A 24967-nucleotide genomic window follows, 5' to 3' on the forward strand; every position below is an offset into this window, starting at 1 on the left:
CGTAGCTGTAAAGACAAAAGGGTTAAAAATCCGTCCCTTTCGGAATATCTGATCACACATGTCAACTGTTCAAAATGAAAAAAAAAATATGAAAGTGAAAATTTTATATATCACATGTGTATGTGTGTGTATGTGTATATATAGGGTGTTTGTATGTGTGTGTATGTGTATATATAGGGTGTTTGTAAGTGTGTGTATTTATATATAGCGTGTTTGTATGTGTGTGTATGTGTGTATATAGGGTGTTTGTATGTGTGTGTATGTGTATATATAGGGTGTTTGTAAGTGTGTGTATTTATATATAGCGTGTTTGTATGTGTGTGTATTTATATACCGTATATAGCGTGTGTGTATTTATATATAGCGTGTTTGTATGTGTGTGTATTTATATACCGTATATAGCGTGTGTGTATTTATATACCGTATATAGCGTGTGTGTTTTTCAGACGGGTCTGATGAAGAAGGTGCAGGGGGCTGGTAAACTGCAGAGAGATCTTGGCACGTACCGATAATTCTTTCATTTTGGCCCTGGAACTTTGAGATAAACAATAAAAAGGAGATAAAATATTGGGTGTATGCCGTGCTGGTAATGGATAACTTTACATACAGAACAGTCATGTGAACACACCATGCCAGTCACATTGTTTTATATAGTCCTGCCACTCTGGGGACACATTTAACCCCTATGCAGCATCAGAAGTCAGGAAATAAACGGTTAAAGCAAAATGTTTTTTTTTTAGTTTTTTTTTTTTTGCGTCCACCAGAACGGTCTACACATGGGCCTTCACTAAACCCTACTATAATGGCTCTCTAAATGGATTTACTGTATGGCGGCGAATGCCAACTTCCTTTATGCACCCCCCCCCATTCCAAGCACTTTCCAAAGTCCCAAAAACTTTGCATCTATATTCAATGGGTTCTTAGAAAATATAGTGATGCTTGCCTATTATCCGACATTATGAATCTGGTCAAACCGTGTAGGCCCAATATTGGCAAACTTTGATTAAAGGTAATAAAAATTTAAAATAAAATAAAAATTATACTGAATGCAGTAAACAAAAATGCTAGTTATATATATATGCAAAAGGTATAAAAAGACGAATACCTGTTGATTCCCTAATTTAATGTAATTATAATTGGGGGGTGTAAACTAACTACTCTACTAACTGAAAAACGTGGGGCAGGGGTCCAAAACCGTGGCTCTTTAAATATGTAAATTAGTGGTCAGGCTTAGTTGACATTATGGTCACGCTCAACACCCATCCTCACACAGCAAAAAGTTCTGGAGTATATGGACGCTCGCAAACGTGATGAAATCTCGCCTTTTAATGCCGGTGAATGGTACTGTTGGCCCAGACACCGCGTCTCGGGCCTGGACAGGAGACTGGCTAAAACTGATCATGTGATTTGGTTAATTAATTTTTTTTTGCATAGCAACCAAACGGTTTTCTCTATCATTTGTATAAAATGTTGGATGAAGATTTTTTTATATTTTATAATCAAAAGTTTTCTTCCTGGCATCTTGTCACCAGATTACTGGGAAAAGCTGGTGCCCAAGCAATAGATATCTAGATATTTTTGAAGACATAAAAAATGCAAATCATAGCCAAAAGCGATGCAAAGTGCGGAGTAAGTTTCTGTAACCCTTCGTGCAGAGCGCACTTCTCTGTGCCCATCTATTTCCGGGCACACTTCACAGGGAATACGTGCTGCATCAGTCAAGTCACATTTCCCTCTGAACTGAAAATCCAGTTCTTGTTGTTGTTCTGCTGGTGATCGAAATGGCCAAAGGCTGTAGTTTTCCACTCCTCTCATTTGGCCACTCTCTCTGTGCACATCATGCATCCTACGCCTGAGCAGTTTACAGTTGGGGGGGATCAAGGGAAAGAAGAAAACATTATATTACAGAAAAAAAAAAGTTAAAAAAAGCCCATACTATATTGGTGGTGAATAGTTAAAAAAAAAAGTAAAAAATAAAGTACATATTTATACATTATGCATATAGGCAGTTCAGCCAGGTGCTAACGCCTAAAGATCAAAGTGGCCAAAAACTGGATGGTCTGATACCTGTTGAATATACAAAAAATAAATAAAGAAAAAGTCACTGGCATTCACTAAAAAGTGGGCAGCAATTAGAAAACGGCGATTATAATAAGCTACTGGGGTGCAAGTGATATTGCACCACTCTGTCTTGAAAGAAAAAGGTCCAGAGGGTTAGCAAAAAAAAACAAAAAAAAAACACAAAAACAGCACAGTAACAGTAAGGCAGAAACAACTGCTTCCATCTTCCTAATTTCTGACCAGGATCATTCTCCAAAAACAAACCATTTTAGTAATTTTCCTGAACTCTCAGTGACTCTCACTGTCCGTGCTCATTTCTATAACAAGCAAAGCAACAGTTTTACTCGTGGAAAGAAAAAAAAAAAAAGATCTGAGAGGAGAAGAGCAGATCATACACACTCACACAGAAGGCTCGTTCCCAGCAGATCTCTCTCCCCATGCTGCAAAACTGACACAACTCTGCCGAAAAGCCTTCCAAATAATGGCCCAAGGCCCAGGGGAAGCACGCCGGATATTTCAGGATATTTAGATTTTTTTTTGTCTTTTTTTTTTGCAATCTACGTTATCCTATTTCTGTCCCCAAATACAAAATGGCTCTAACACAGTAAAAAAATGTCTCTGGCAGGGACAATGGCACACCCCCCTCCTCCCCGGCAGACACACCTAACAGCAGGCACTTCTCTTTCCAAGACTACCTGTTCCAAAGTTTCATATTTGCAATAAGGAACGTTACCTCCCAGACTCGAAAAGTAGTTGAGACGCACAAGACTGTAACCTTTCCGTTCTCCCATCCGTTCCCAAAAATAAACAAGCTCCTAACAGGAAAAAAAATAAAAAATAAAAAAATCGAAGGGAGGGAGAGATGCAACCAGCTCCAGCCCAAAATCAATAAGAAAAAAAAATACTGAACAGAAAATTCAGTCCAAAGTTTAACGTACAACAATCTGCTCCGGATTAGTTTTTTTCACCCCTCTTTATATATTTTTTTTTTTGCCAACTTTTAATGCGGGAAGGACAGACGTCAGTTTTGGGGGGGCGGGGGGTCACAGTCACATTACAGAAGCTGCAAAACAGTTGGTAAATATCAGCAGGACATCTGGGCACAAATGAAAAAAGAGACAAATACAGGATTCGGCATCCTGAGGCTGGAAAGATACACAGGAGACTTTTAACGGGTGCCTGATATTGATTTCATTAGAGAAGCTCCGAAATAAAAATAAAAAAATACATATAGGATTTTAAAATTTTTACAGGAGGTAAATTTGACAAATAAAAAAAGTATATGCCGACGGCCTTTGCGGTCACACCCATAAACACACAAATAACTGTGGAAGGAGGATGAAATGAAAATAAAATTTAAAGAAAAAAAAGAGCTTTTTGGGGCTAGGCCCATGAAACATGTTGAGCAATTCAGAACTGGAACTTGCTTGATACATTTTGGAAATGTAACAAATTGCAAAATAAACCTATAACAATCACAACAACAACAAGAATAATAATAATAATAATAAACAAAATGAAAAAAAAGGATACAATTTTTTTTCTGGTAAAGTTATAACTGGCCTACCTTGTCCCCCAGAGCTGAGTTTGTCTTCTTATAATCGGAGTCTCCCTGGAACTACAGTGTGAGTGGTAATGACTGCCTGCCTGTCTAATGAGTCCATTTTCCTGCGCTTGATCTTGTGTATATACACACACTGCAACCTACCTTACAAACCACAGAGACGAGAGAGAGTGGAAAAGGGAGAGAGAGAGAGAGAGGGAGAGAGAGAGAGAGAGAGAAAGAGCGAGCAAGAGTATGTGTGTGTGTGATCGAGGGAGAAAGACACAGACAATGCCCTCCTACCAGACAGCAGACAGCCCTCCTTCCTCTATCTAGCAAGCAAAATACTCACTCGCCTACTGCAGCAACAGGTTCAACACTGCTTGACTAACACACTGGGGGAGATACCAGCCAAAAAGGACCAGGGACACAGACAGTTCGGAAAGGAGCAGCCCCACCTCTCCTCCCCTGCTCCAGCATTGTTTTTCAGCACTGATTATATATTAATGTCACTCGTTTTGTCAGAGGTTGTACAGCCTATTCGGTCACGAAAAATGGTGACATGCATAATTGCTTCCCTAATAATTTTTTTTTTTTTTTTTTTTTTAAAGCTGCACGGTCCTGTGAGCTGCAAGGAAAACACAAGCTGGGAGCTGACTGGACGTCAGGGAGGGAGAAAAAAAAAATACTCATGATAAAAATATAATGATAATTAAAAAAGAAGCAGAAATATTCTTGCAATCTCCAGGCCAGGACCAGGGGAGAAAGAGGGGGGGGGAGCGCCTGTTCCTGCAGTTAGAATAATATGCAGTACTTATGTCTGAACAGGTGCAATGCATATAGTACATAGTGTTACCAGGACAGAAATAAATGGTACACAGAACCTTTGCCCAATTAAAACTCCGGCCAAGGTTTATTTTAAATGGAAGCACCTCAAGAGCAAATTAATAGCCTTGCAAAAAAAAAAATATATATATATATATTTTTTTTTTTTACAAAAGTAGAGAAATAAAATCCAGCCTCAGCTGAGGGTGATAAAACTTTAAGGGAAAGTTGCTTTGCTGCTGCTTAAAATTTAGACCATACAATAAGGACCTGAGAGCGTAAACCCTGGACGTAAAGGGGTTAATCATGTCAGTAAAACACGTCCATTCCCTCGTCGCCCTCACGTGACAAAGACGCACGTGTATGTAAGTTGTATGTAAAAGTAACCGCGCTACCCCTATGAAAAACACGGCCGCGTCATAGCCAATGGCATGCTAGCAACGGGTGCTGCCCCAGCCCAGCGCGGCGCACAGCGCGCCGACCCACTTGTCCAACAGCTGGTACAGTACAAGTAAGAAAACTCAGTGCAAAAAGAAAAAGCAAAAAGGCAGCAAGAAACTTCTGTAGAGAGGAAGGCGTCGTATGTGGAGGCTCCCTGGGAGATCAGCAAGGTGCCAACGCTTCCCTCGTGGTGCAGCCGGGCAAATTATACCTTAGACGTATTTATTAAAGAGGCATCGCACTAAATCACTGCAATCAAAATTGAGTTATGCTTAATTACTGCATGCTGCTATTTATTTTCATCAATGCATTAGCGGAACCTACTTTTTCTTTACTGACACTGGATTTTATTTATTTATTTATTTTCTAGGAGATAAATTTGCCATAAATGACCGAAATCTCATTATTCATACAGTAATTCTACAAAAATAGTTTAATATCCGGTCACTACGATTATATCACCTACAATAACGTAGAGGAAAATTCACAACGTGAAATAAATAAAAATAATAATAAATTACTGCTGAACCACACGGCGCTGCCGGAACACATGGACTAATTTTTAAATACCTTTATATTAATTTAAAAAATTAATCACGGTAATGGATTATGATTTTGGGCACGGCTAAACAACGACATTTTTTTTTATAATGACAGACTATGGTGTCGCACCGCCACATGCTGCATCTGTGACAAGACTGTTGCACAAAAATCCAACTTGGCAGTGCGACAGCATAGTCATTATAAAAAAAATGTAGTGCGACATAAATGTCGTCGTGTAGCCGTACCCAAAATCTGAATCCATTACCGTAATAAATGTTTTAAACGGCAAAGGTCGCCGTGTAGTCCTGGCCTTATTGTGGGATGGTGGATGGCGGTCGTCATCTACCCCTAGAATCATAAGCTGGGGTGTAACTGTAAGGCCACATGCACACGGTACATATAAGGTGAAGATTCTCTGCACTGATTTTTTTTGCGCTGAAAATCCCCCACGAAACACAGTGCCAACTACTATAAGTAGATGAAATCTCAACTGCACAGTGTGGAAATTTTCGGCGGGTAAGTTGACTTGCGGTGCGGATATTAAAATCCAAAACGTGTCCATTGTTTGTGTGGATTTTCAGTGCAATGCAAAGGGTGAAACCTGGGCAAATCCATGACGACATCCGCAGATATTGGTGCAGATTTGGTGTCGAAACACAGAGAAGTTTGCACGCAAAATCCGTGTGAAAAATGTGCATAAACTACAGAGCCGGGTGCTGAACACTAAGGCCCCTTTCAGACGGGCGTTGTGGGAAAAGGTGCGGGTGCGTTGCGGGAACACCCGCGATTTTTCCGCGCGAGTGCAAAACATTGTAATGCGTTTTGCACTCGCGTGAGAAAAATCACGCATGTTTGGTACCCAAACCAGAACTTCTTCACAGAAGTTCGGGCTTGGGATCGGTGTTCTGTAGACTGTATTATTTCCCCTTATAACATGGTTATAAGGGAAAATAATAGCATTCTGAATACAGAATGCATAGTAAAATAGCGCTGGAGGGGTTAAAAAAATAAAATAAAAAAATGTAACTCACCTTAGTCCACTTGATCGCGATGCCGGCATCTCCTTCTGTCTCCTTTGCTGAACAGGACCTGTGGTGAGCATTCATTACAGGTAAAGGACCTGTGGTGACGTCACTCCGGTCATCACATGATCCATCACATGTTTCATCACCATGGTAAAAGATCATGTGATGGATCATGTGATGACCGGAGTGACATCACCACAGGTCCTTTACCTGTAATTAATGCTCACCACAGGTCCTGTTCAGCAAAGGAGACAGAAGGAGATGCCTGCATCGCGATCAAGTGGACTAAGGTGAGTTAAAAAATATTTATTTATTTTTTTAACCCCTCCTGCGCTATTTTACTATGCATTCTGTATTCAGAACCATGTTATAAGGGAAAATAATAATGATCGGGTCTCCATCCAGATGGTCTCCTAGCAACAGTGCGTGAAAATCGCACCGCATCCGCACTTGCTTGCGGATGCTTGCAATTTTCACGCAACCCTATTCACTTCTATGGGGCCTGCGTTGCGTGAAAAACGCAGAATATAGAACATGCTGCAATTTTCACGCAACGCACAAGTGATGCGTGAAAATCACCGCTCATGTGAACAGCCCCATAGAAATTAATGGGTCGGTATTCAGTGCGGGTGCAATGCGTTCAACTCATGCATCGCATCCGCACGGAATACTCGCCCGTGTGAAAGGGGCCTGCCCAGATTTGGGTTAGTTGTAGTGTAGATTGTATTATTTCCCCTTATAACATGGTTATAAGGGAAAATAATAGCATTCTGAATACAGAAGGCATAGTAAAATAGGGCTGGAGGGGTTACGTCATCAAAGGTCCTATTCTTCACAAAAGAAGACAGAAGAGATGCCGGCTGCGCGAACAAGTGGATTAGGGTCCATTCACACGTCCGTAATTTGGGTCCGCATTCGTTCCGCAATTTGCGGACCCATTCACTTTCAATGGGGCTGGAACGGATGCAAATCCACATTTCCTGGATACGCATCCGTTTTTTCGGGATCCGCATCCAGTTTTTCGGGATCCGCAATTTCGTTCCTGGAAAAAATAGAACATGTCCTATTCTTGTCCGCAATTGCGGACCAGAAAAGGCATTTTCTATTATAGTGTCTGTGATGTGCGGATCCGCAAATTGCGGATCGCACATTGCAGGTGTCCGTGTTTTGTGGATCCGCAATTTGCGGATCCGCAAAACACTTACGGACGTGTGAATGGACCCTTAAGGTGAGTTAAATTTTTTTATATTTTTTTCTAACCCTCCAGCCCTATTGTACTATGCATTCTGTATTCAGAATGCTATTATTTTCCCTTATAACCATGTTATAAGGGAAAAAAATAATGATCGGGTCTCCATCCCGATCGTCTCCTAGCAACGGTGAGTGAAAATCGCACCGCATCCGCACTTGCCTTCGGATGCTTGCGATTTTCATGCAACCCCATTCATTTCTATGGGGCCTGCGTTACGTGAAAAACGCACAAAGAGGAGCATGCTGCGATTTTCACGCAACGCACAAGTGATGCGTGAAAATCAACGCTCGTGTGCACAGCCCCATAGAAACGAATGGGTCGGGATTCAGTGCGGGTGCAATGCGTTAACCTCACGCATTGCACCCGTGCGGAAATCTCGCCCGTGTGAAAGGCGCCTAAGGGTGCTATAAGGAGACTTTAAGGCCTCTTTCACCATTTTGCAAGCAAGTTCAGTCAGTTTTTTCTGCGATTGCATTCAGTTTTTTCCGCGCGGGTGCAATCCGTTTTGATGCGTTTTTCACGTGCGTGATAACAAACTGAAGGTTTACAAACAACATCTCTTAGCAACCATCAGTGAAAAACGCATCGCATTCGCACTTGCTTGCGTTTTTCACTGAAGCCCCATTCACTTCTCTGCGCCCAATATAAACATGCACCTATGGGCTGGATTCACACATTGTGTTTTGATGCGTTTTTTTTCACAGGGATTTTTTTTCTTTTCAAAAGCATTACTGTTCAAGTCTCTAAGGCTAGATTCACATGACGTTAAAAAATGAACGCGTGATGGATGGTTTTTAATGGCCGTCACACGTCCGTTTTTTTAAGAACAATAGTCGTCTATGGGGTTATTCACACAGCAGTTTTTGTGACAACCAGTGAATGACAGACATAAAAAAATAGAATATGTTCTATTTTGTCCGTTTTCACTGACCGCCAGCCCCCATACAATTAAAGGGGACCGTTTTGAATTTTCGTAAGGCATTAGTTTAAAAAAAATGTCCTTTCAACAATGGACCATTTTGCAGTTTTAACGAGCGGGGTTTTTTTCATCGCCATGTGAGAAAAGTCTGCAGCAAAATACTGAAAAGACTTTATACACCGCCTTTTGGGTTTGTAATGTTTTAACAAGTCACTGGTGTTTTTTCCCCACAATGCAGCATGTCATTTATTAATCTGAAATACGCCAATATTAGACGTATTTCAGGTGCATGGTTTTTTTATTTATTTTTATTATTTTTTATCCTTCCAAAATCCTAGAAAAAGAAACCATCATGTACGAAACATCAAAAAACTAAAAGACACCACAAAATAAATAAAATATATCGCACACATTTATTTATTTTTTACATACATTTTAAAGAGCGGAAAGAAAAAAATACATGTGAAGAAGAACTGAGGGCATGTTCACATGGGGGGATGCAAACGCTTTCCTTCTGGAGTTTGGCAAATCCGCTGCCTATTACAGTAGCAGGAAAGTGGATGAGATTTTACCAAGTCTCAGGGCCCATTCACACGACCGTATTGTCGCCGCACCCGTGTAACAGACCGCAAATAGCGGGTCTACAAAACACGGGCACCGGCCGTGTGAACGCCATATTGTGGTGGGGACCCACTGACTTTGATGGGTCCGCCATCTGCAAGATATGGCTAAAGATAGGACATGTCTTATCTTTTGCGGATTGGAGGCACGGATCGGAAGCCTCCATGGAAACAATCAGAAGCACTTCCGTGGGCTTTCACTTCCGAGTCACCGCAAAAGATAAGACGTCCATTCTTATGCTGTATCTTGCGGATCGCGGACCCATTCAAATCAATCAGTCCGCACTGGAATACGGAGTTCACACGGCTGGTGCCCGTGTTGTGCAGACCCGCTATTTGCTGCAACACAGGCACGGCGACCATACGGTCGTGTGAATGGGCCTTCATTCAGATACTGTAAAAAAAAATCCTTCCAAAATCCACACAAACACTGATCTGTGATGTATATCTTAAATCCACGTTATGTAAATTCGCAGAATGTCGGCAACTTTCACTTTGAAATACATATAGTGAAATCTGCTGAAAAATCCATAAAAAATCCTCCACATGTGACACAGATTTGGGACACAATGACGGCAGATTTTTCTTCTGCTCGGTTTATGTCCCATATGGACGCACCCTTAGGCCCCGTTCACGCGAGCGAGTTTTCCGCGCGGGTGCAATGCGTGACGTGAACACCTTGCACCCGCACTGAATCCAGACCCATTCATTTCTATGGGGCTGTGCACACGAGCGGTGATTTTCACGCATCACTTGTGCGTTGCGTGAAAATCGCAGCATGCTCTATATTCTGCGTTTTTCACGCAACGCAGGACCCATAGAAGTGAATGGGGCTGCGTGAAAATCGCAAGCATCCGCAAGCAAGTGCGGATGCGGTGCGATTTTCACGCACGGTTGCTAGGAGACGATAGGGATGGGGACCCGATCATTATTATTTTCCCTTATAACATGGTTATAAGGGAAAATAATAGCATTCTAAATACAGAATACATAGTACAATAGAGCTGGAGGGGTTAAAAAAAAATTATAATTTAACTCACCTTAATCCACTTGATCGCGCAGCCGGCATCTCCTTCTGTCTTCATCTTTGCTGTGCACAGGAAAAGGACCTTTGATGACGTCACTACGCTCATCACATGGTCCGTCACATGATCCATCACCATAGTAAAAGATCATGTGATGAGCGCAGTGACGTCATCAAAGGTCCTATTCCTCAAAGAACAAGACAGAAGAGATGCCGGCTGCGCAAACAAGTGGATCAAGGTGAGTTAAATTATTATCCTTATTTTTTAACCCCTCCAGCCCTATTGTACCAAGCATTCTGTATTAAGAATGCTATTATTTTCCCTTATAACCATGTTACAGTCTACACAACACCGATCCCAAGCCCGAACTTCTGTGAAGAAGTTCGGGTCTGGGTACCACATTCAGTATTTTATCACGCACGTGCAAAACACATTGCAATCACGCGATAAAAACTGAACAACGGAACGCAATCGCAGTCAAAACTGACTTCAATTGGGTACCTACTCACACGGGTTTTCCGCAACGCATCCGGGCCTTATCTGGACATGCTTGTCTGCAAGGGGCCTTAGGCCCCTTTCACACGGGTGAGATTTCCGCGCGGGTGCAATGCGTGAGGTGAACGCATTGCACCCGCACTGAATCCGGACCCATTCAATTCTATAGGGGCTGTGCACATGAGCGTTGGTTTTCACGCATCACTCTTGCGTTGTGTGAAAATCGCAGCAAGCTCCTCTTTGTGCGTTTTTCACGCAACGCAGGCCCTACAGAAGTGAATGGGGCTGCGTGAAAAACGCAAGCATCCGCAAGCAAGTGCGGAAGCGGTGCTATTTTCACGCACGGTTGCTAGGAGACGATCGGGATGGAGACCTGATCATTATTATTTTCCCTTATAACATGGTTATAAGGGAAAATAATAGCATTCTGAATACAGAATGCATAGTACAATAGCGCTGGAGGGGTTAAAAAAATAATAATAATAATTTAACTCACCTTAATCCACTTGCTCGCGCAGCCCGGCTTCTCTTCTGTCTTCATCTTTGCTGTGCACAGGAAAAGGACCTTTGATGACGTCACTGCACTCATCACATGGTCCGTCACATGATCCATCACCATGGTAAAAAGAGCATGTGATGGACCATGTGATGAGCGCAGTGACGTCATCAAAAGGTCCTGTTCCTCAAAGAAGAAGACAGAAGAGAAGCTGGGCTGTGCGAACAAGTGGATTAAGGCGAGTTAAATTATTTTTTATTTTTTATTAACCCCTCCAGCCCTATTGTACTATGCAGTCTGTATTAAGAATGCTATTATTTTCCCTTATAACCATGTTATAAGGGAAAATAATACAGTCTACACAACACCTAACCCAAACCTGAACTTCTGTGAAGAAGTCCGAGTTCGGGTTTGGGTAGCAAACATGCCGATTTTTCTCACGCGCGTGCAAAACGCATTAAAATGTTTTGCACTCGCGCGGAAAAATCCTGCATTTTCCCGCAACGCATCCGGACACGCTCTTCTGTAAGGGGCCTTAGGGTTCCCCCCTCACAGATTGCAGAATTTTTCACAACATAAAGACATCCCCTGTGTTAGCCTATGGGGATGAAAAGTGTCAATACCTGCGTTAGAATATTAATTCCGCAGCGGAATAGCACGTAAACGCTGTTTGTTGTGGAATTCTTGTAGCTGATTGAAATAAATGGAGTCAATGGAGATATAGGGGGTCATTTATTAAGCTGAAATACGGCAATATTAGACGTATTTCAGGTGCAGAATGTGCCGCAACAGCTAGTTGCGCTGCAATCTGCGACTTCTTCCCTCTCACGCCAAGTCTAAAAAAAGTGGGTGTGGCGTGGAAGGGGAGGGGCTGGAAAAATTCCACAACGTGTGAGGTCACCCCAGGCAACGAGCAAGCAGATTACAGAGTGGTGCTGGATAAAACAGATACTAGGATGACATGAAGTGAAGGACTACAACCACCAGGGAACACCTGCCGGCCAGGGGCAGTGGTTAACAGATCCAACTACATGAGGATAAAACGGAAACGCTGGAGTAAGAGGAGAAGCGCGGATAAACTTCCGAACAAACTTCTATACTATTACTAAAAACATCCAAAAAGTTGAATGATCACCAACTTATTTTTTTTTCCCGTTTCCGTTCCGTTTTTTTCACAGATCCATATGAGGAAGCATTCACTTCAAGGGGGCTTGAAAAAAAAAAAAAAAAACGATCCTATTCTTGTTCGTTTTGCGGACAAGGACAGGCATTATTACAATGGATCTGCGACGTCACATGGGACTTTTATTTTTATTTTTTGCGGATCCGTGTTTTGCGGACCACAAAATTTCTACGGTTGTGTGCATGAGCCCTAAGGGAGAGTTCACATCTCCATTTCCTATTCCGTTCTTCTGATCCGTCAGAAGAACAGAAAAAAACCCGGATCCTGTGCATCCTTTATGCACATTTGGCATCCGTTTGAGCCAATTCTGTCTGAGATACGTTTTTTTCAGATATAAAAGTGGATCTTAGATGGAAATGGCTCAAACGGAGCCTAAATGTGCATAAAGGATGCACAGGATCAGTTTTTTTTTTTTTACAGGATCCGTGTTTTTCATTTCTACTGACGGACCAGAAGAATAGAAAATGAACCAGAGATGTGAACTCTCCCCTAAGGACTCCGTGCCCGTGCTGCAGGCCGCATACGGTGGTTCCCCAAAACACAGGTCACCAGCCGAGTGCATTCCGCACCACGGATGCAGACCCATTCACTTGAATGTACTATTTTGCTGCGGTGCGGATGGATCATGGACCAATTGAAGTTGAATGGATCTGCATCCGTCTGCTGCAGCCACGCGGATGGTGCCCGTGCATTGGGGACCGCACATAACGAGCGACACTGTGTATGAGCCCTGAGGAGCGCGACAAAGTTACCATAATTTATGGCAGAACTTGATATAAATCACAGGCAGCTTGGATCATAGTTGGCACAGACTGAATTTCTGGGACATGAAGGGCCGGAGATGCGACCAAATTATTAGGAGACCCGCACATGCATCTCATGCCAGTGCAATCTACACAGAGTACCAGCCTTCAGAAATCCCCCCATATGTAAGAGGTTCCCAACCTTTGGAAAGGGTCTCTCCACATTAGAAATGAGAAAAAAAAAGCCTATGTCCATCCTTATGACCATGTTAATTGACCACACGCATTTTAAATCAAACATAAAGCAATTCTACAAGAGAATTAAATATTCCCTATAGTTTTGCTATTTCAGCTCTTAGGCAGACCCGTGCATCTCCATGGTAACAGACAACAAACAAACCCTGTGTAGTCTGACCCTGCAGTCATACTCCCTTCTACAGTATATGTTTCCAATTTAATTCTAACATACACTTGATGAGTCGGGCAGTAGTCAGAAGATGACGGAGGACAGTGTGGCTGCAGGATCAGACTACACAGGGTTTGTTGTCTGTTACCATGGAGACACATTGGTTTGCACAGAGACGTAGATACAAAACGATAGTAAATGTTTAATGAGAACCTACTGCCAAGTTACTTCATGTTTTATTTTAGATGCACTGGGACACATTTGGCTGCAGAGGTGGACACATGTAGCCTTCAAGGTATGTTGGCTCTAGTGTTAACTGCCAGTCATACGGTGACGACTCTGGCACCAAGTTCTAGCAATACTTTAACCTCCACAGCCGGGAGGACACATGAAGGGGCCGAGAGCCACTGACTGGAGTACACTGCTATATCCTATACTGTCTCATAATTCAGGACTAAATTTCCCTTTTATAGCACAGATATATATATATCATTATTTTACTTAGGCCTCGTTCACATCTCTGTCAAGGAGATCCGGCACAAATGCTGCCTGCTGGCAAAAGGAACCCAGCATTTATACCAGAAAGCAGCCAGATCACATCACGCTGGACCTCATTACTGTCAATAATGATCTGGCGGTGAAATAGAGAATCTGGCGAGATCCATCAGGTTGCTCTCCACCGTAACAGCCTGCCCTGTCTCCTTGACGGAGACGTGAACTCAGCCTATGGCTTCATGCACATGACCGTATGTATTTTGTGGTTCGCAAGCTGCGGATCTGCAAAATACAGATATTGTCCATGTTATATCCCCATTTTGAGGACAAGTATAGGACGTTTTCTATCCTTTTGAGAAATGGACATACGGACGCAGAAATAACACAGGTAATCTATGTGCTTTCTGCATCCATATATCTGTTCCGCAAAAAGATAGAACATGTCCATAAAATGCCGACCACGGTCCCAATGAAGTCAATGGGTCTGCAAAAAATGCGGACGGCACACAGACCGCATCTGTGTTTTGAGGATCTGCAGTTTGTGCACCCCAAACAAATACGGTCATGTGCATGGGGCCTTTAGGTAATACCTTAATATAGTGTGGTAAAGTGTACGGTAAAGTCCTGGAAGAGGTGTATATCCCACCCAGGTTCCTCAACTAGGTGAGGCAAGTAAAATCCAAGAAGATTTTTTGTTAACGTTCAAGGGCTGGATTTTATTTGGACTGGGAAGGTAGGTTTGGTAGTGGGACCTCCCCAGTCCACCCCTATTCCACGGCATGTTCTCCCCTAGCCTCCCCAGATGTAGTCAAGCTGGGATTGTTGGGGGGAAATAAAAGCACATCCCGGGCTGTCAGTCTGGGAAGGCGTTATGCCTGGAGAAGCCTAGGAAGCTGTCTGGCTATTGAAGTCTGATTCCCTGAGTGTCACCTGCGCTCAATAGGTGAGTTAGCTCAGAACTTTGTGTTAGGCCTCATGCAGACGACTGTATGTATTTTGCAGTCCGCAAAAAATACAGATGACGTCCGTGTGCATTTCGTATTTTGCGGAACGGAACAGCTGGCCCCTAATAGAACAGTACTATCCTTGTCCGTAATGCGGACATAGGATATTTTTTTGCGGAACGGAAATACGGACATACGGAAACGGAATGCACACGGAGTACCTTCCATTTTTTTTGTGGACCCATTGAAATGAATGGTTCCGTATACGGTCCGCAAAAAAAAAAAAAAAACAGGACGGACACGGAAAGAAAATACATTCGTGTGCATGAGCCCTTAGTTAGAGCCCAGTAGTTTATTTTGTTTTGTTTATGTGGTGCTGGAACCTCACCTCACCTAGTGAGTTATAACTGGGAAGGAATAACCTATACTTGCTGTGGTGCCAAGCACAGTTTGTACGTTAAATACGTTGTCTGAGAAGATATCGGTCATCGCCGCCCTGCTTGAGAGAGAGAGAGCGATCCCTTACAATGTATAATGTGTAATAAGGACGTTATCAGAGATAAAGGGTTCACTGGTTTACAAAACCAATTTTCGTACTCCCTAATAGGGATTTCTGAGGGGTGGGGGAGGGGCATTCAAGATCTTCATCTACTAACCACATCAGAGAACAGCTGCAAAAAGTTTTTATCTCTGAAGAACCCAACATGTCTGTGCATCAGGGTCCATTCACACATCCACAATGTGGATCTGCAAAACACGGATACCGGCCGTGTGCGTTCCGCATTTTGTGGATCACACATGGCCGGCCCGGTGATAAAAATGCCTATTCGTGTCCGCAGGGCAAGAAAAGGACATGCACTTTTTTGCAGGGCCGGGAAACGTAACTACGGATGCGGACAGCATGTGGTGTGCTGTCCACATCTTTTGCGGCCCCCATCGAAATGAATGGGTCCGCACCTGTTCCGCAAAATTGTTGAACAGATGCGGACTCTGAACAACGGGCGTCTGAATTAGGGTTGGGCAATATCAAAGATATTTCCACGATAAGGATATTAAGACATTTATTGGGATAACGATATATATTGCAATAAACGCCCAATTAGAACAAAAAAACATGTACTTGTGTTTCCTTGTTGTCCACATACATTATAAGGTCTCCTTGATGCCTCATACAGTAATATCTCTTAGTTGCCCCACCAAGAACAGGGTCCCCGTTCCCCACAATCTGATGGAGCGGCCGGTCGGGCGTGCCCCCTGCTGCTCTATTCATTCTCTATGGGAGTGCTGGAGATAACAGCGATCCACTATCTCTGGCACTTCCATAAGTGACAATGGGACATGCTAGCGGAAAACCCTGATAAATGGGTTGTTCAGTGTGCGCCCATCACAGGGTGCACATTGTCAGGAAGGGCACACTGGCATCATAAACGTGCCTTTCAGCCAAATAAAACACTGGGGGTCATTTAATAAAGACCAGTGCTTCCCATATGGGTCTTAGGCCTCATGCACACGACCGTTGTTCGGGTCCGCATCCGAGCCGCAGTTTTTGCGGCTCGGGTGCGGACCCATTCACTTCAATGGGGCTGCAAAAGATGCGGACAGCACTCTGTGTGCTGTCCGCATCCGTTGCTCCGTTCCGAGGCCCCACAAAAAAAATATAGCATGTCCTATTCTTGTCCGTTTTGCGGAAGAGAATAGGCATGTCTACAATGGGCCTGTCGTGTGTGCGCTTTCCTCCCCATCTACAGCATGTGAGTAGTCCTCCTTAAACACTTCCCTCTCTAATCGGCCATGTACAATGCTATCTCTAACACCGAGAGAAGGGAGTGGCAGAGAAGAGATAGCAGTCGGAAACACCAGCAGTGCTCTGACGGATTTATGTAAAGTTTTACTGGACAGTCAGCTAGGTGAAGGACTTGCACACACTTTGCCGCATCAAGATGATAGTAATTCTTTTTAACAAAGACTATTTAGAAAGTTTTTTTATTTTACCATTTAGAAAGCAAATGAAGAATTAAAAAAAAATAATAAATTCAGTGCGAGTGTCCATAGCCTTTAAAATTTCTACTGATAATGGCATAAACTGTATATAATGCAGTCACAAAAAAAAAAAAATATATATATATATATATATCATAAAAATAATGCAAACCAATAAAAAAAAAAGCATTACATTTCATGTAGTATTACAAAAATTGGTGATTTCTGCTTTTGGAAAGAAAAATCATGTATTTCTGCCCTTTCTTCTCATGTCTATGCAGAAATAGTATACGGGACACTGGAAGGCTCCATGCCGATTACCAAGGATTTGAATACAGTAATATTACATAACCGCCATAGCTGCACAGTGCAGGATACAATTGGACATTATTTCCATGTTCTGAGGTCGCTATTTCTGTCTTTTATAATGGAGCGTCAGAATCAGACTTCATGAGTTCTCATGGGAAACACGCGCTCGCTCTTTGAAGTGGGGACCAAGTTCTGGAGCAAATGGTTTTCTCGTCACAGTGAGCTATGAAGCGTCTGGAAAAGCTCCAGACACAGTGTGGTATCGATCATCTGAAGGGCATGGTGGCGCTATCACCAATAGAATTTTAAAAAAATATAAAAAAATACCCAAATAAGAGTGCGTAAAACTACAAGACTACATAAAAAATAAGAAAATGTGAGTTTTCGAAATGTCATGCCTCCACCCCCCAGCCTGACTTCCTTTAATTAAAGGGGCTGCCTGATCTGAATACTACAGGTTCTCCTTTAAGAACCGCCTCCTGTGGGGTTTTGGGCTCTCCAACCTCTACTGACTATTGGTTTATCTCTATAAATCTTCCTGACTTTTACTAAACAAAAATCAAAGCATAAACTCCACTTGCAACCTGAAGGTTGTCATCAAGCTGCTGTTGACGGATCTGTTATTCTTGTTAAGTGTTTACTATATCCAAAACATAAACGTGTCTTGCTGTGATTAGGTGGTGGGTCTAACGATGCCATCACTTTATGACTGTTGGTGGTCCAACCTCCGGGATCGTCCCCTCCAATCAAGAGAATGCAGGAACTAATGTAGCACTGCTCCCCCTTTAATTTTCATCATTTAATTGCATGAAGCAGGCTGCAGGTCCCTTGCACAGGGGGTGGCCAGTACCTCTTGAAGCTCATCAAGAGAATGCCAAGAGTGTGCAAAGCAGTAATCAAAGCAAAAGGTGGCTACTTTGAAGAACCTAGAACCTAGAACATATTTTCAGTTGTTTCACACTTGTTTGTTATGTATATAATTCCACATGTGTTAATTCATAGTTTTGATGCCTTCATAGTCATGAAAATAAAGAAAACTCTTTGAATGAGAAGGTGTGTCCAAACTTTTGGTCTGTACTGTATATACTACTGCAGTAATGTATACGAGTTTCCTTATGTAATGCAGGTGGCTAGATGTTCGACTGATCATCAGGCGATGTACACTGACTGCAGTGAAGACTAACCTTCCCCCTGACCACCTGGGATAATAGTCAGAGCAATGACTATCACCAGCCCACAGAGCAGGTGCTGCGAGTTCTCGGAAAAGCACTCCTAGGATCCGCCACAGGCAAATGCAAGGCTTGTGAACACGGATTAATACCTCCTATCCTCCAGGACAGTCTTGGTGCCGGCACTGTATGTGAAATCTGAATATATACAATTCTACAGATCATACACAACATATAGGATGGACTCTACTGCTGCCACCATTTCCATTGTTTGGGTCTCGGAGATGGCCACGATGGATGTGGCACGCTGGTGGGTTAACAATCTGCATAAGATTATAAGAGAGTCCTGGGGATATATGCACAATACTTGCCAGGTTGCTGATGAAGAATAAATAACCTATTAAGATTAACATAATGGCTTAAAATACTTGGTATTGGACGGGCCCCAAATATAACAAAAACTGAAAAAAGTAAAAGATGTAAATGAGTCCATGGAGCAGTAACAGATCATACTGTACATGTTTATAGCAAATGCCCCACATAAAACCGCACATATCATGAATCACAATGTTATCTATACTCCCAGCCGATGCGATCCGAGCGCAGGCTATATGCTGAGGTACGGGGGCTGAGGACATGTTGTCAGGAAAGGCTTTGTGAAGGTTACCAGGGTTTCTGTCCTGTTATAAAATAAGCTGTGACACTGCCAAGAAAAACACCACCTGCCCTATACGGCACAGCTGGTGCACGCAACCTAGACTCCAATCTGTCTGCCCAACTGCAGGAAGATGTTTATACCTTCATCACGGCCCAGTCTACAGACGCATCTTATCCTGTCTACTGCCGAACGCAATAAACCTGCAATACAAACTGGAGCATTAAATGAAGTGTCTATGATCTATCTATCTACACTGAACAAAAATATAAATGCAACACTTTCGGTTTTGCTCCCATTTTGCATGAGCTGAACTCAAAGATCTGAAACATTTTCTACATACACAAAAGACCCATTACTCTCGAATATTGTTCACAAATCTGTCTACGTCTGTGTTAGTGAGCGCTTCTCCTTTGCCGAGATAATCCATCCCACCTCACAGGTGTGGCATATCAAGGTGCTGATTAGACAGCATGAATATTGCACAGGTGTGCCTTAGACTGCCCACAATAAAAGGCCACTCTGAAATGTGCACAGTTTTGCCTTGGGGGGGTTGTGTACAGATCCTTGTAATATGGGGCCGTGCATTATCATGCTGCAACATGAGGTGATGGTCGCGGATGAATGGCACAACAATGGGCCTCAGGATCTCTTCACGGTATCTCTGTGCATTCAAAATGCCATCAATAAAATGCACCTGTGTTTGTTGTCCATAACATACGCCTGCCCATACCATAACCCTCACATTCACAATCCTGTTACATAGGAGTCAGCATACACCGGCCATCATGTAAAGGGCCTCTGATTAACCCCAAATAAAGCTCAGCTGCTCTAGTTGGTCTTTCCTGAAGTTTTCTTAGTCGCATCCCACAGAGAGCTTCCAAAGCATCAGAGGGATCTCATTGTTAGAAGGTATCAGTCAGGAGAAAGGGACAAAAGAATTTCCAAGGCATTAGATATACCAAGGAACACAGTGGAGACTGTCATCATCAAGTGGAGGAAATATGGCACAACAGTGACATTACCAAGAACTGGACGTCCCTCCAAAACTGATGAAAAGACGAGAAGAAAACTGGTCTGGGAGACGACCAAGAGGCCTACAGCAACATTAAAGGAGCTGCAAGAATATCGGGCAAGTCCTGGCTGTGTGGTCCATGTGACAACAATCTCCCGTATTCTTCATATGTCTGGGCTATGGGGTAGAGCGGCAAGACGAAAGCCTTTTCTTACCAAGAAAAACATCCAAGCCAGGCTACATTTTGGAAAAACACATCTGAAGCCTCCCAAAAGCATGTGGGAAAAGGTGTTCTGGTCTGATGAAACCAAGGCTGAACTTTTTGGCCATAATTCCAAAAATATGTTTGGCGCAAAAAACACCCTGCACATCACCAAAAGAACCCCATCCCCACAGTGAAGCATGGTGGTGGCAGCATCATGCCAAGGGGCTGTTCTTCTTCAGTTGGAACTGGGGCCTTAGTTAAGCTAGAGGGAATTATGAACAGGTCCAAATACCAGTCAATATTGGCACAAAACCTTCAGGCTTCTGCTAGAAAGCTGAACATGAAGAGGAACTTCATCTTTCAGCATGACAACGACATCCAAATCAACAAAGAAATGGCTTCACCAGAAGAAGATGACAGTTTTGGAATGGCCCAGCCAGAGCCCAGACCTGAATCTGATTGACAGTCTGTGGGGTGATCTGAAGAGGACTGTGCCCAGGAGATGCCCTCGCATACTGACAGATTTGGAGTGTTTTTGCAAAGAAGAGTCAAAATGTGCCATGCTGATAGACTCATACCCAAAAAGACTGAGTGCTGTAATAACATCAAAAGGTGCTTCAACAAAGTAGTAGTTTAAGGGTGTGCACACTTATGCAACCATATTATTTTATTTTTATATTATTTCTTCCCTCTACCTAAAAGATTTTAGTTTGTTTTTCAATTTGTCTTGTACAGTTTATAGGTAACATTAACCCTTTCATGACCAAGGGTCATTGATGCCCCAATGTCCAGGTCAAAATTTTCAAATCTGACATGCGTCACTTTATGTGGTAATAGCTTTGGAACACTTTTACTTATCCATGCCATTCTGAGATTGTTTTCTCGTAACACATTGTACTTCATGACAGTCATATATTTGAGTCAATATATTTCACCTTTATTTATGAAAAAATCCCAAATTTACCAAAAATTTGGAAAAATTCACAATTTTCCAAATTTCAATTTCTCTGCTTCTAAAACAGAAAGTCATACCTAATAAAATATTTATTACTTAACATTCCCCATATGTCTACTTTATGTTGGCATCATTTTGGAAATGTCATTTTATTATTTTAGGACGTTAGAAGGCTTAGAAGTTTAGAAGCAATTCTTACAATTTTTAAGAAAATTTCCAAAACCCACCTTTTAAGGACCAGTTCAGGTCTGAAGTCACTTTATGGGGCTTACATAGTGGAAACCCCCATAAATGACCCCATTGTAGAAACTACACCCCTCAAATTACTCAAAACTGATTTTAAAAACTTTGTTAACCCTTTAGGCGTTCCACAAGAATTAAAGGAAAATGGAGATGAAATTTCAAAATTTCACATTTTTGGCAAATTTTCCATTTTTATAATTTTTTTTCTTTAACACATTGAGAGTTAACAGCCAAACAAAACTCATAATTTATTACCCTGATTCCGCGGTTTACAGAAACACCCCACATGTGGTCGTAAACTGCTGTACGGGCACACGGCAGGGCGCAGAAGGAAAGGAATGCCATACGGTTTTTGGAAGGCAGATTTTGCTGGATTGGTTTTCTGAACGCCATATGTTTTTTATTTTTGTGCCGATCGTCTTGTGCAGGGGCTCGTTTTTTGCAGAAAGTGTTGAGGTTTTTATTGGTACCATTTTTGGGTACGTAGGATTTTTTGATCATTCATTATTACACTTTATGGGGCAAGGTGACCCAAAAATTGGCTGTTTTGGAACAGTTTTCATTTATTTATTTTTACAGTGTTCATCTGAAAAGTTAGGTCATGTGATAGTTTTATAGAGAAGATCGTTACGGACGTGGCAATACCTAATATGTATATTTTTTCTTATTTATTTAAGTTTTACACAATAATAGCATTTTTGAAACCCAAAGAATGATGTTTTAGTGTCTCTATAGTCTGAGAGCCATAGCTTTTTTTATTTTTTGGGCGATTGTCTTAAATAGGTTATCATTTTTTGCGGGACGAGGTGACGGTTTGATTGGTACTATTTTGGGGGTCATAAGCCTTTTTGATCGCTTGCTGTTGCACTTTTTGTGATGTAAGGTGACAAAAATATCTTTTTTGGCACTGTTTTTTTTATTTTATTTTTATGGTGTTTATCTGACGGGGTCTATCATGTGATATATTTATAGAGATGGTCGTTACGGACGCGGCGACACCTAATATGTGTATTTTATTTTATTTTTTTCATTTTTTTTATAGGAAAAGGCAATTTCTTTTTTCTAATTTACATTTTTATTTATTTATTTATTTTTACTTTTATTATTTTCACTATTTTTTTTATCAGTTCCCTCTTGGATCTTGAAGATCCAGTGGGGCTGATAGTTGTACTATACTTTGCAATGCTCTTGCATTCCAAAGTATAGTACTTCCAGATTGCCTGTAGGTGGCAGCACTGGACGCCTTTGCCATGGCAACCATCGGGTGCTGCAATCACAGCGCTGCAGCCCCGATGGTGGAGAGAGGGAGCTCCCTCCCTCTGTTAACCCCATGGATGCCGCAACCGCGGCATCTATAGGGGTTACAGGAGAGTGTCAGCATAGAGCTGACACTCTCTGCTGATGGCGGCGGCTCAGTAATTGAGCCGCCGCCATCGCACACAGCAGGGGGATGGGGGGGGGGGGGGCAGCGCTGGAAAGGGGGGGGGTCGGGAGGCTGCCCACAATATCGAGGATATCGAGGGAGGCTGGGGCAGGAGGGGCGGCTTGAAAATTAATGCAGGGGGCGGGGAGGGAGCGGACCGCATGCCATCCGAGCAGGAGAGGGGCACAGATCAGCAGAGCACAGATGGGGGGGCACAGATCGGCATTAAGGGCTTGGAGGGGCACAGATCGGGGGGCATGAGTTACACTATCTGCTTTCAGGCTTTGATCTGCAGAGCGCAGATCAGAGCCTGAAACCGGCACTTTAACACTGCCGCGATCCGATTGGTTAGTCTGCACAGACTAACCAATCGGATCGATTGCCGGCAAGGGGCCACTCTGATTGGCCCCTTGCCGGCATTACTAGACTGTATGCTGTCCGTGACAGCAGCAGGGCAGGGGCAGAAGCTTAAATCCAAGCGCTTTGCAGCGCTTGGATTAAAGAGCTGCCAGAACGTTTATATACGTGGTAGCTGCACGGGGCATGTGCAGCTATCACGTATATATACAGATTGCAGACGTGAAGGGGTTAAAGGTGGAAACATTCTGAAATGATTTATCTTTGTCTAATTTTTTTTACAGCACAGAAACCTGACATTTTAACAGGGGTGTGTAGACTTTTTATATCCACTGTATCTATCTATCTATCTATCTATCTATCAAACACTGTGCTTGTAATGGGCAGTGGGTGTAGAACCACTGTGCCAAATATTTGGTTTAAAGATGAGCTTGCTTTAAGGGTGTTATCCTGGTCCTCCCCTGGTCTTCCCCTTTTAATCCCTATACATGTATCTGGTCTTTGCTGCAGGGAAGCCACCAGACCACTACCTCCTGAGGTAGCTCCAGAGTAGTTGGGTCAGAGACACAATGCAAAGCTCTAGGGGGAGGGGGATCAGGCAATATTTATAGTCTGGTAACAGGCCGAGGTCAGGACAGGAAGCATACAAAAAGAATCGGAGAAACAAGTCCAAGGTCAGGGAAGGTGGCAATGGGGTAATATGAGAAACTGCCTAAGGTCAGGGCAGGCAGCTTGGAATCAGAGTCAGTTGTCATGCAGGAGTTCGGTACAAGGGTAGTCAGACAGAATATCAAGACTTCATTCGGGATCGAGAAGACTTTGGGTGTGCAAGTGTGTTGACCCTTTAAATGGCACATAGCATGCCCTAAGAGACAGGATTGGAGGCTTTTCTAAAGGAATCCAGGCCACAGCCTGCAACACAGATCGGAGATGATGGCAGGACCGGTGCCGGCAGCGAAAAGAGAGCAAGTGTACCAAAAACGAGGCAGCAACAGGCGTGGGACACCAGTGCAGCAATGCCCAAGACAATGTTTCCACATTATACGATGACAAGCCCCCTTGGTCACAATGTTTTCCCAGGCTCATCACAGGATCCTCTGGGTGGCGCGGGTTCGGACAGGATAACAGGTTCCGGCAGAGAAGATTTTACTATTTCTGTCTTGTTTCACAAATGAAGCTCCAATAAACAATGGGATTGGCAGAGGTGAGACCGCACATAGACAGAGACATCTCTAGTAGTTGAGTCTACACTGTCTAAAAATATATGTTAAAGAGGTTTTTTGATGCCATTAATGTCTGATGGCAAAGGCCCGATTGCTGGGATCTTCACCTAAAACCTAGGATGCTGTCAACCTTTTTTTTAAAGACTGCGCCGTTTCTGGAATCCCAGCTCAAATCAAGAGATTCTGACACAGCATTAGTTCGGAGGTGAGAAGTTCTGAGGCTACTATGCTTCACGGGGGCTGCGTTACCTTCCTTCTAGGGTACCGTACAGATCTTGGAGATCGATCACATCTAATCTGTAATCCTGAGGCCAGCACTCAGACTCCTCGGTAAACCCTCACCTCCTGCTTAGAGCTGTCCAATGTCAGCCTCTCCTGCGCGTGCGTTGTGTGGGAAGTCCCAGATCACGGGATAAC

General features: G+C 42.9%; 1 protein-coding gene across 9 annotated transcripts in view; it reads right to left on the reverse strand.

The window, feature by feature from the left end:
• ZBTB20 (zinc finger and BTB domain containing 20) overlaps positions 1 to 3871 on the reverse strand; it is a 665609-nt gene extending 661738 nt beyond the window's left edge. For 7 of the 9 annotated variants that reach the window (XR_005777403.1, XM_040422894.1, XM_040422895.1 and 4 more), the window contains exon 1: positions 3629 to 3871. The gene's annotated coding sequence lies outside the window, so the exon portion shown is untranslated. Of the gene's footprint in view, positions 1 to 2794; positions 2877 to 3628 lie in introns of all 9 variants that reach the window. The other 2 variants (XM_040422888.1, XM_040422889.1) reach the window with 2 other exon arrangements.
• Positions 3872 to 24967: the final 21096 nt, after the last annotated feature.

Source organism: Bufo bufo, chromosome 3, assembly GCF_905171765.1.
Source record: "Bufo bufo chromosome 3, aBufBuf1.1, whole genome shotgun sequence".
NCBI lineage: Eukaryota > Metazoa > Chordata > Amphibia > Anura > Bufonidae > Bufo > Bufo bufo.